Source organism: Halyomorpha halys, unplaced genomic scaffold, assembly GCF_000696795.3.
Source record: "Halyomorpha halys isolate HHAL.00 unplaced genomic scaffold, Hhal_1.1 Scaffold4004.1, whole genome shotgun sequence".
NCBI lineage: Eukaryota > Metazoa > Arthropoda > Insecta > Hemiptera > Pentatomidae > Halyomorpha > Halyomorpha halys.
The window spans coordinates 54216-65489 of NW_027110537.1; the positions used below are offsets into that span (position 1 = coordinate 54216).

Here is an 11274-nt window from a genome sequence, read left to right on the forward strand (position 1 = left end):
GTCTAATGTGTAGTGTATATTGTATAAGTAATAAAGTATGACATTTTCAAATATGTGAAGAGAATGAAATTAGGAGATGCTGCAATTAAGGAAAGCATTGAAAGGCCCATGGTTGGAAGTAGCAACAGGTATACATTATTTAAGTAAAAAGGTATTTGTAGTTGTGGATTATTCTTCATATTTTTTTTAATTTAAAAAAATATGTGATATGTGAACTGATATCATCACTAACATATAATCCAATATATAACAAAATCAAAAGATATGATTGCACCATGGAGGGTTTATTCCAATGAAGGTACTAAATACAACTTCAAAGGATTTAAATTATTGGCTAGAATGGAATGTTCAAAATATCATTCCCTCACCACCATCAAGTCAGGAATTATTACTTGCAAAGGCAACTGAAAAAAAAGAAGGTTAATATATAAAATGATATACAACCGTTCTGTGAAAGATTCCAACACAAATGGTAGGTGAGTCTTTAAGAGTGTTAACTAATCCAAGAAGAATAGATGATCTAATAATACATAGCCCAGGAGTGATGGGACAGCCACAGAGCCACACTCCTACAGGGTGCAAGTAGAAGTAAGGAGATATCATCAAAATACAACAAATCTGAAGCAGAGAAAGATAGAGACAGAAAGAGTTATTTAATGTATTTTCCTAATTTCATAAAATAGTCTAAACATACTGGGTATTTTGAATAAAAAACATATTTTTTATGAAATATCTATTATTTGCACCTATAATGGGAGTAATGGCCAAAGTTTATGTATTGTAAGTAGAATGTTTCTCATCAGTTGAATGACTTAGCAATGGTATTTTCCAATAAAATACTTCTAGCTAACAACATATAGTTAATTCTGTTTCCTCACATAATCATTCTGCCTCTAAACTTTCAGAACATTCTCATTCTTTAAATCATTCCTTCGATTTCGACAAAACGTCTACAGTTCATAACCATGACAAAAGACTCAACTCTGAAAGCCACTATATCCAATTAGAACATTCTTCTGGCAATTTAAAAACTGACAAGCACAACTTATCATTAACATATTCGTAAATAGTTAATTTATTAAAAAAGTAATTTTTATTTATTTTTTTCTTTTATTCATTTATTTTTTTCCGCCCACTTTGACGTATTATTTCACTTCTTAAACTTTTTCTTACACATTTGATGGCCCCCTGTTATATACATTTCCTCTTTTTAATTGTTGTTAAATACCTATGACACTTTGTCATCTTCTGGTACTTCATCATCCTTGTACATACATATATTTTTAACATTTTCCAAAAACCATTTGTCGTCACCCTCTCACTCGCTTTCTTCCTCTAAATATTTTCTACTTTTTACTTTTTATTTTTAACCCACTCATAACGTTTCCTCTTAAAAATACTTAGTCATTCTTGTAACGTCTCTTTTAATTCGGAGTTTGGCTGTTATTGGCACAGTATTGGTATACAATCAAGTAGTCTTGACGTTTGGATTTCAAGCTAACAAGTTCATTTTATTCTCTTTTTTTCCCCCTATCTTTATTTTACCCTCCCTTCTTTTTCAATTTTCCTTACCCACGTTATTAGTTATGTTCACCATATATTATCATTGTTTTTTACAAAATAATTTTTTTTTCTTCTATTCATTTCTTTTGTTAAACTTTACTTATATTTTGCCTCTTTATTAACCATTATGGTTACATATTTTTATATTTTCTTTCTCTCAATTTTCTTTTTCTTTCCATATTTCAATTTATAAATTATTAATAACTAATGTATTCATACTTCTTTGCATTATATAACTTCATTTTTATTTTATTTCCTTAATCATGTTATTTTACCTACTTATTCAATTACCTATGTATACATTTTATTTTCCACTTCTCTCATCACTTCATTTTATTAATTTAATTCTGTAAAATTATTCACTTTATGTTATTCTGTTTATATTTTATTTTTTATTTTCTATACTTATTGGTTGTTATCTTGTTCAGTTCTTAGCCCTGATGAAGGCTATAAACTCTAGCCAAATCATTGGCACAATTAAATAAGTTACACCAACTTATTTGTGTTTCATTTTGACCGCACCCCCAACCATCATCTCCTAGTAGCATATAATTAATGTGATGAAAATATGATAAGAACATCTTCTTAAATATATTTAATTTCAGCACATTAAAAACAATAAAAAAAAATTAATGAGCTTTACAATACAAATTTATTATAATAATGCACATACCGAGTCGTCCTTTCCTCATGTTCAGTATTGTCAGTGATGGCACAAGTGGCCCCAACAAAGAAGAGACTACTGCCTCCACCAAGACCATTAATAACTCCTTCAGTGATTGAAGTTGTCCAAGGCGAACTAGTCCACACCAAGTAAGCAAAGATTTGGATGCAAATACCAACTATTTCCCAAAATAATGCAAAATACATTATGGGATTATTAAGGCCTGTTAAATCCCTCACGAAACCAGCTAGCAATAAAATTATTGCTGGAAGACCTTGCTTAAGGGTTGCTCGTATGGTGACAATATCTGCAACGAATTATATTCTTCAAATTACTTTATTGTTTATATACAAAATATGATAAAATAAATGATTTTAAAATGCAAACTTACATTCATATGTATATCACACTCCTTTAATTAATAAAATGGTTAGAAAATAAGAAAATAACTATCTAAAATTATAAAGCAAAAAATATGTTATCTACTTCCTATAAATGGAAACCGTACTTAAATCACTTGGAGTTTACTTTATATAGTGGCTCAACTAGTTGAATATTTTATGTTTAAATAATATTTTTATTAATTGAATCAAGGAAACTAAAAACGCTCCAAATCCAATAAAACAAATTTTTTCAAGCAGACATAGACCTGGCAATGCTGTGCAATATTTTAGGTCAGTAGGAAACGATACTCTAGTATTTGGTTTTTGGATATTAAATGTGAAAATCCTCTTGGTGCAGAGATTAGGTGAGCTATTTGAAATAGTCCTCAGAATTGTGGAGCATGAAGGACTTGGTATCTTCATACTTTCTAAACGTGTTGAACCATGTAAAGAGTATAACTATTTCTCACTGATATATCAGCTTGGTATGTTTTAATGTACAGGGTGACATTTCAATCATAAATGTCAATTTTTTTTTCCTAAATATCAATCATAGACAGAAACATCAACACACTGTAAATAGTTTTTTAACTGGATCTATAAAGTGTATCAACCCTTCTCCATAAAAAATAAAAAATTTGTGAGTTGAGGAAAATATCTTAATCAAATAGTTACTAAAAATTAAAGCTGATACAATTTAAGATAAGATATTGGGATTTTATCCATTAAATGTTGTTTTTAATATAATAGACATTTTCTATAAAGTGTAATCATTGACGACAATAATTGAAAAGTTCAAATCCAAAAGAGTTTGGAAAATTAAAATACTTCATAATGTAGTAAGGAAAACAGAAATATTTAATATGCTTGCTACATCTGGTCAAAGTTGTTGGGAAGTTTTAATTGTTTTAATTTTTGCTCCCAACCACAATAATCTATTGTAGCAACATCCATGCCTCCTGCAATTTTCTAGTTTATTTCTTTTATATTATTGAGTTATCTGGCATGTGAGCTAAGGCTACTTTTTCTACCATTTTTTAATGTTTTAAATATAATCAAAATCTTATCATATTTATTAACATTCGGCAAATTTAAGTTGTTGGGTCAGGTTTTGATATAAACGTACTTGATCGATATGTATCTGTTTAGCAGTAGCATGCTTTTATGAGTTTTATTTATTTTTAATTCAAAATTTTGTATGAATAATAAACACCAAAGAATAAATTGGTACAAATAAGAAGTTTGACTGACCAGATGTATATCAAACCATCCTAGACATTATTGTAAAATTATTCGGTTCAGAAAAATGTATTATAAATTGGGAAAAAGTTTACAATAGTTCAGAGAAGCAATCAGCTTTGCCTGAGGTTTGCATGCTGTGGTCTGACTCAAGAGTTCATGTTTTTCATGAAGTATATATATATGGTAGACATAATAAACATTTTTTTTTTAAATATTATCATTGCAGAGATAATTTTTTATTTGATAAGTTTTATTTCTTTCTCTCATTTGTTCCATTTTCTTTATTTATTTATTCCTAGAAAATAGAATTAAGTTATCATGTCTTATCTCCTTTATCTGATAAATTGTTTATCATTGTTAACTAAACAAAGTTATTTGATAAAATTAATAAGATACTCTAAGGCTAAGGTACAGTTAATAAGGTGCGACAGTTCAGTATCATTATGTTAACATATTGTAGTTAAAGTGACAGTAGTTTCACAGCCAATTACAATAACCATTACTGTAAATTATTATGTCAGATCGAGTGAGATAATATTATCATAACAGTACATGCCTTCATGGTATGTTTTGCACCTCCAATTGTTACAAATACTAGACCCCACACTACATGCAGATAATTTTTCTCCCAACAATTTATTATATACTAGATGTCAGAACAAATATTATAACTGCAAAATATTATTATTATATTTGTAATATATTATTAATAGTATATTATACTAAACGAATTCAGTTATATAGTTGTAACAAAGAAAGTAGTTTTGTGACAATGTAGAAAAAGGAAATGTTTTTATTATTATAGCAAATGCAAGATCCAAGGAAAATAAAATTAAATAATAAAATAAACAGAAAAAAATTGACATTATAAAATCTAAGAGTATAAGATCAAAATCCATTTTGATTCAATTAAGAAATCGTGAAATGTTTCTATAAACCAAAACAAAAACATCTATGAAAGTTATTAAAAAGCGATGATATTCTTTGGCTTATTTTTCTTCATTTCAAACTAATAGGATTAACTACTAGTTATTTATCTAAAATAGATGAGTTTTTAGAGATTGATGATCTAAACAAAAACAAACGTAATGGCGGAATGTTTTACATCATGTTTATTCATTAATTTAACAACATTTTTTACATTGGCATTATAAACACATAACGTTCTCGAAACTTCTCAGAACACCACAATATCTACATATGTATATACTTTTTATTACAGTCATTTATTTTACATATCCACCTCATTCAGTTGTATAATTTTGTATAAGAGTAGACGAACATAAACTAGGAGGCCACTGTACTATTTTTAATATTTTGTATATTGATTCCTCCAGGATTTTAGAGATACATTTATCTGAGCTGGATATATTCTTCTGAAACATTGGTCAGCAAGTAAACTAATATGCAGTCGTGGGCGTAGCTAGAGGGGAGCAAGAGATTTTACGGGACCCAAGAAAAAAAAAGAAAGAAAGTGGTTATTTTTATACTTATTTTATAAATGATTTCTTTCTGGAAACTTGCTATAATTAGGAAGATTACATCCGTTTTGAGCCATGATAATCAATTCTCAGTATGGGTATTTCAAGTATTGAAACCTGTGTCAAAAGTAGCAGTACAACAGCCGGGAAGAAAAAAAGGCAGTTATCTCAACCCAATTTTTGATTACTTTAATGAAAACTGGGTATAATTACTAGTCAAAACTGATGAATAAAAATAGCGGCTGTTTCAAAATCTTAAAAAACATTAATTTTCCAACGGAGCGCTATATCTTAAAAACTACCAACAACACTAGAAAATCTAAAAGAACATTATTTAAAGAATAATACATTTGCTAAATTATGAGCCATAATAGAGTTATTTAGGTCCAATAATTCTTGAGATAAAGCCTTTTAAAAATCAATATTTCATAAAAATGTACTGAAATAACAGTAGTTAGTGAGTCAATTTTGAGAAATCTAGATCTCAATAATCATTCGACGTACAAATGTCAATCACCACTCAAATTAATCAAAGCTAAATAATTGTACTATAAAGTAGCTTATGACCTTTACCTTCGTAGGAATAGTAGTTTTCAAAATATTTGCTAAAATAAACTGATTTAGTTGCTCGGACAATAGGTTTGATTTATGAAAAACTTTATTTCAAAAACCATAAGACGTACAGATGTCTATTAACATTCAAATTAAAGATAGTTAAATTTACTATAAAATATTTTATATCTTTTATCTTTGCAGAAGTAGTAGTTTTTATGATATTTGACAAAATAAACTCACAAAATGTTAATTTCTAGTTGTTCGTATAAAATGTTGGATTTTTGAAAAAATATATCTCTAGACCCATAAGACGCACGTATGTCTGCCAGTATTCAAAATAAAGGAAATTTAACTTAATATAAAGTAGTATATTACACTTATCTTCGCTCACTTACCAAATGAAAATTTGTCCGAACAACTATAAATCAATTTATTTAAGCAAATATCATGAAAACGACTACACCTACGAAAATAAACATCATAAACTAGCTTTAATTTGAGTGCTAATAGACATCTGTACGTCCAATGGTTTTTGAGATATAGATTTTTCTGAATAAATTCACTAACTACTGATCTTTCAGTACGTTCCATACAACATTTTTATGAAATGTTGCTTTTTAAAAAGCCATATCTCGAGAACTATTAAACGTAAATTGCTTTACTAGGGCTTAAATTTTAGAAAATTTACTCTACCTTGAATGATACTCTCATAGATTTTCTAGTGTTGTAGGTAGTTTTAAAGATATAGAGCTCCGAATGAAAAATTAATGTTTTGAAACAGCCGCCATTTTTTATTCCCCCTACCTATACTTGGCAGACTCATCAGTTTTGACTAGTAATTATACATAGTTTTCATTAAAGTAATCAAAAATTGGGGTGAGATAACTGCCTTTTTTTCTTCCCGGCTCTTGTACTTCTACTTTTGACTCAGGTTTTTCAATACTTGAATACTACAGATTCTGAGAATTGATTATCATAGATCAAAACGGACGTTAACTTCCTAATTACAGCATGTTTCCAGAAAGAAATCATTTATAAAATAAGTTAACTACTTTCTTTCTGTTTTTTTTCTTGGGTCCCGTAAAATCTAGGGGGAGCCGCAGCTCCCTCTTGCTCCCCCCTAGCTAAGCCCACGGCTGCAGATTAGTTTACTTGCTGACTCGTTGAAGTCAACTGGCCAGAAACAATAAGGACTGCCCAGCGTATCACCTGAAATTTTTTTCTAAGTTAGCGTTTAACTTTAAGTTAATTTTTATCATATTAGGATTAATTATAAACTAAATTTGCTAACCGTTTTTCTCTCTTAAAATCTAACCCTAGTCGTAAAATCGTTTCACTCTTTTAAGTCATATTGTTGGGTGAGTTAAAAATTAAGGTGAGATAACTGCCTTTTTTCCTCCTCTTGGGCTCTAGTAGATTTTTATTCATTTTTATGAGAATTTTTGGTAACTGTACGAAGCGGAGTGGTGGGTGCGGGATAATTCCAAGAAACAGATCTTCCCCACACAGCCTCAAAGAGTCTATTATTCCTAGAATCGTTTGACAACATATTGAATTTGTTGAGTTGGCATCTTTACGGATCACAACCACACTTTTGACAAGATGGATATATGTAAGTAGATTCCTCTGTAAAAAAGGTAAGATTCAATGAACATAATTATTCGTCATATACTTATCTCTAGAAATAATGAGGAAACGAATAAAATAGAACCTTTTTTTGATTCCATAACTAACTGTTTGCCATTTTAGTAATCTCAGAATGTTTGTTGAAAATTCAGAATCATAGTCTGTTTCACCTCAAAATTAGGTATTTATAGAACGGCTGTAATTATTGCCACTGTTTCATATGCACCTAATTCTCAAAGATCAATTCGGACATTACCATACTCTGTAAACTTCAAGTATATGTTTATCGAATCGAAAGTAACACTAGTTTTTTTAAAGTTGAGCAAAGGAAACGAGGAAATTCTTCCAGTCCTCCGGCTTCGTCAGGTCCCAATCAAGAAACTCTTCTTTCTACTTCAACTCTGGAATCTGTCGTCTCTGTGATCTCAAAACCTTCAGTAGAGTGCGAACCTTCAACATCTAAGCAAAGGCGCCACATCAGAAAATCGTCCTTCAGCATGGGAGCAAGAAGTTAAACCTTCTCCTTTCGATAATGACATCGGGGAATGGTTAGAAAGAGTAATGAATACTGAGCAGAAAAAAAATACACTTAGACCAATGTTGGAATCCTCCTCCAGACTACAATTTTGAAGAAGATGCACAAGCCCTCAAGCGACAGTTCCTATATACTTAGCTTGACAAATATTCTCTTTGGCTTGTTTATTCAAAGCATTTTTAAAGAGCATTCAGCTTGTATTCCGTCCTTTCCTGGTACTGTCCGGGGTGTCCTAGGATCACTTCTGGTGAGGCCATTCACCAAATACATAAGAATCAGCTCAACGCCGAACTTCAGTGATGGTACAAATACCGGGTTAAACCAAATCCAAAAGTCAAGAGCGCCGAAGGTGAAGGCGAAACTTAGTCAAAAAATTTGTTAAGAATGAAAGATCTTGAAATTATCTTCTGATTAGGGAAGCGGACCTCTTTTATCCGAACATCAAAAGAGCCCTCATGATAGCAGTCACTTAACCATGTACGACCTGCTCGGTGGAGAGAACTTTCAGCACCCGGCGCCAGGTCAAAACGTGGACACGGTCCACAATGGGAGAGGATAGGTTGAATGGATTGTGGATGCTCAGCCTACATCGAGATTTAGTTAAATCAAATCGAAGGCAACCATCATAGAAGAGGTTAATATGTTTGCCAACAATCCCATAAGGCTGATGCTCTCATAGCAAGCCTCTTATATTTTTTTATTTAATGTGTGTAATATATGTATTTATGTACAATAGTTAAGATTATGCATTTGTCAACCTTTCGATTAGATATTTCCGTTGTGGTGAGAACTGTTAGTGTTGGTGGAATTTCAGGAAAGTTTGGTGAAATACGTCAAATGTTGTAACGAAACTGAGGAAGGTATGGTAGTGCTTATGTTGTATTCTTTGAAAGAAGTAGGAATAGATACAACAAAGAAATGTTTCAACCATATAATTACGCTAGTTCGAAGTGTGGAAAAGGAAGCGCATAAAATGCAGCCAAGTTACTTGGCCACCGGATTCCCTCTTTACATTACCAAGATCATAAAACAAACATAGCAATTTATAACTTTATAATGTCTCAGTTTATATTTAAAACATAGAGTGCTACCAATGGGTAGTTTCTCTACACTCCGGTATCACTCCATTTTAACTGAGATCAAATTTACTAAATGTATTATAATGTACAGTTGTAAATAGCAATAAATAAATTAATAAATAGATTTAAAAAAATATATTTAAAACTTTTCAACACTCTATGAACTCTATATTCTTCTATTACAAAAAGTTTCAAACATTTTTAAAACGAAATAGAAGAAATTGGCAGGACCGTAATTTTAATAGATATTTGTTAAACTAGATGGACTACAAGTATTTGAAGAGAAAAGAAAAACCGAAAATCCTACTTAAAAACCAATCATTTTGATAACAGCGGAGGGACAAAGTCGAAAATATTATTTATTCAGAAATCCTATAAAGGTGAAGCCGTTGTTGCTGAGGGAGATTTGGCATCATCTTAACCTCATGTCTGCAGCGGCGCCTGTTCTATTCCGGCCTGGGCGGACTGACTTTTATTTCGTAAACGGCCCCAATGAAATGGTAACTCGAACCTCCCACTTTTTTTAGAATAGATTCTTTGCCCATAGAATAACCCCTCTCCCTTCCCCCTCGATATGTCAGAAATAATTAGATAGGGGTATAAAAAAAAAAAGAAGAAGTCCTATAAATTTATGTTTAATCTAGCCATACATTTCTTATATACCGGAGACTGATTACCTACATAAAAATATTTGTTAAAATATTTTATGTATGTATTAAGCCGCAAGGAGGTGCCAATATCATATAAGACTATAATACAGAGTTAAATAGTTATAAATTTATCTTATATCGTTCAGTGCATGAATTTGAATAAAATAAAATAGCTTTCCTTTTTAAAAAGGAATTTATTTATTTTATTTTTGGGATGCGTTTCAAATGTCCATATCTTTTTAGCAGCAGTGGAATGTTATCACCAATGATTTATCGGTTCAATTAAGAACTGATAAATTATTTAATTTCTGCATTCAATAATTATGTGTGCTATAATCAATCACCTGTGGCTTCGGCCAGGAGAGCGGTGTCATTGCAGACGAAACTAACCGGAGGTGGTGACTCCGGGCTACATACTTTCTGCTGGATGAGATTCGGTATCCCAGCTGCATATAAAAACATAACGAAGGAGTAAAGCAATACAGCGGGTTCCGCTGACAAACTGCGGCAACATGATGTTAGTCCCATGACTCCTGGCACCATAACTGAGCACTCTAACACATTCTACGTTTTTTTATCTTATCGAATGTGTCTTCGACTCAATCTGACTAGAGTAGTACTTTTGTAGATTCGTGAAACTGTTACATCACTGTAACACAAACAGATTGTAATTAACGGAATATCTAAAACAAAACATTATCGTAAATATAATATTTGGCAATTTAAACAAAAAGTTATCAATCAACTCAGATCTTGAACGATGTCGTGTAGTGCATGATATTTCATTTTTGCATTAGTTATACAATATACATTTCTGCATTTCTAATGAAAAAAATGTTTATAATAGGTTTGTACTATTAAAAATTAATATAGTTATTTAGATTTACCTTGATAGCTTTATTTCCCTTTTATATGTAAGTGTAGTGTTGTTCCAACTTTAATCCAGAAATCATAAATTCAGATCATATTATAATGATATATTGAGATGGTAAACTGAAAACTTGTAAATCATAAATGAATAAATAAAAAACGTAAATTATCAAAGATAAGAGTTAATCCTCAGTGAGTATTGGATGAGATTGATTATGGTGTATAAATAACTTTAAAAACAATTTATTTATATTTAAAAATCATAATTCCTAAAAAATAGACTAGGTAATTGAAGAGATATTAGTTCCCAAGATATGGAATAAAGGCATTGGAAGGTTTAAGTAGTAAGCAGACTGAGCGGCTGCGTAAGCCCTTATCTTTTAAAATTTATCTTAAAGAAAAAAAAACATTAATTAATAAATTGTTCGAGGCCAATCATATGGACCATATTATACTGTTACGTTTGTCATGGCTAAATAAAACACTGGCGATATCTGTGTAGACAAGGAAGCCTGGTTTTGAGAAGCTTACTGTTGGGGTTTTTTGAACACGTTGTGTTTGTTCAATATGAGATGGTGATAGTTTATCAGGCCATGTGTCTTTACTGTTTGTATCGAGACATCACC

The 11274-nt window shown here is 30.8% G+C and overlaps 1 long non-coding RNA gene across 1 annotated transcript; it reads right to left on the reverse strand.

Moving 5' to 3' along the window:
• Positions 1-18: 18 nt before the first annotated feature.
• LOC106681129 (uncharacterized) lies at positions 19-10801 on the reverse strand. The gene is made up of 4 exons (XR_010843778.1): positions 10666-10801; positions 10123-10427; positions 2237-2534; positions 19-618 (listed from the first exon to the last, which is right to left on the reverse strand). It is a non-coding gene; the product is annotated as an uncharacterized lncRNA (long non-coding RNA).
• Between the last annotated feature and the right edge of the window lie 473 nt (positions 10802-11274).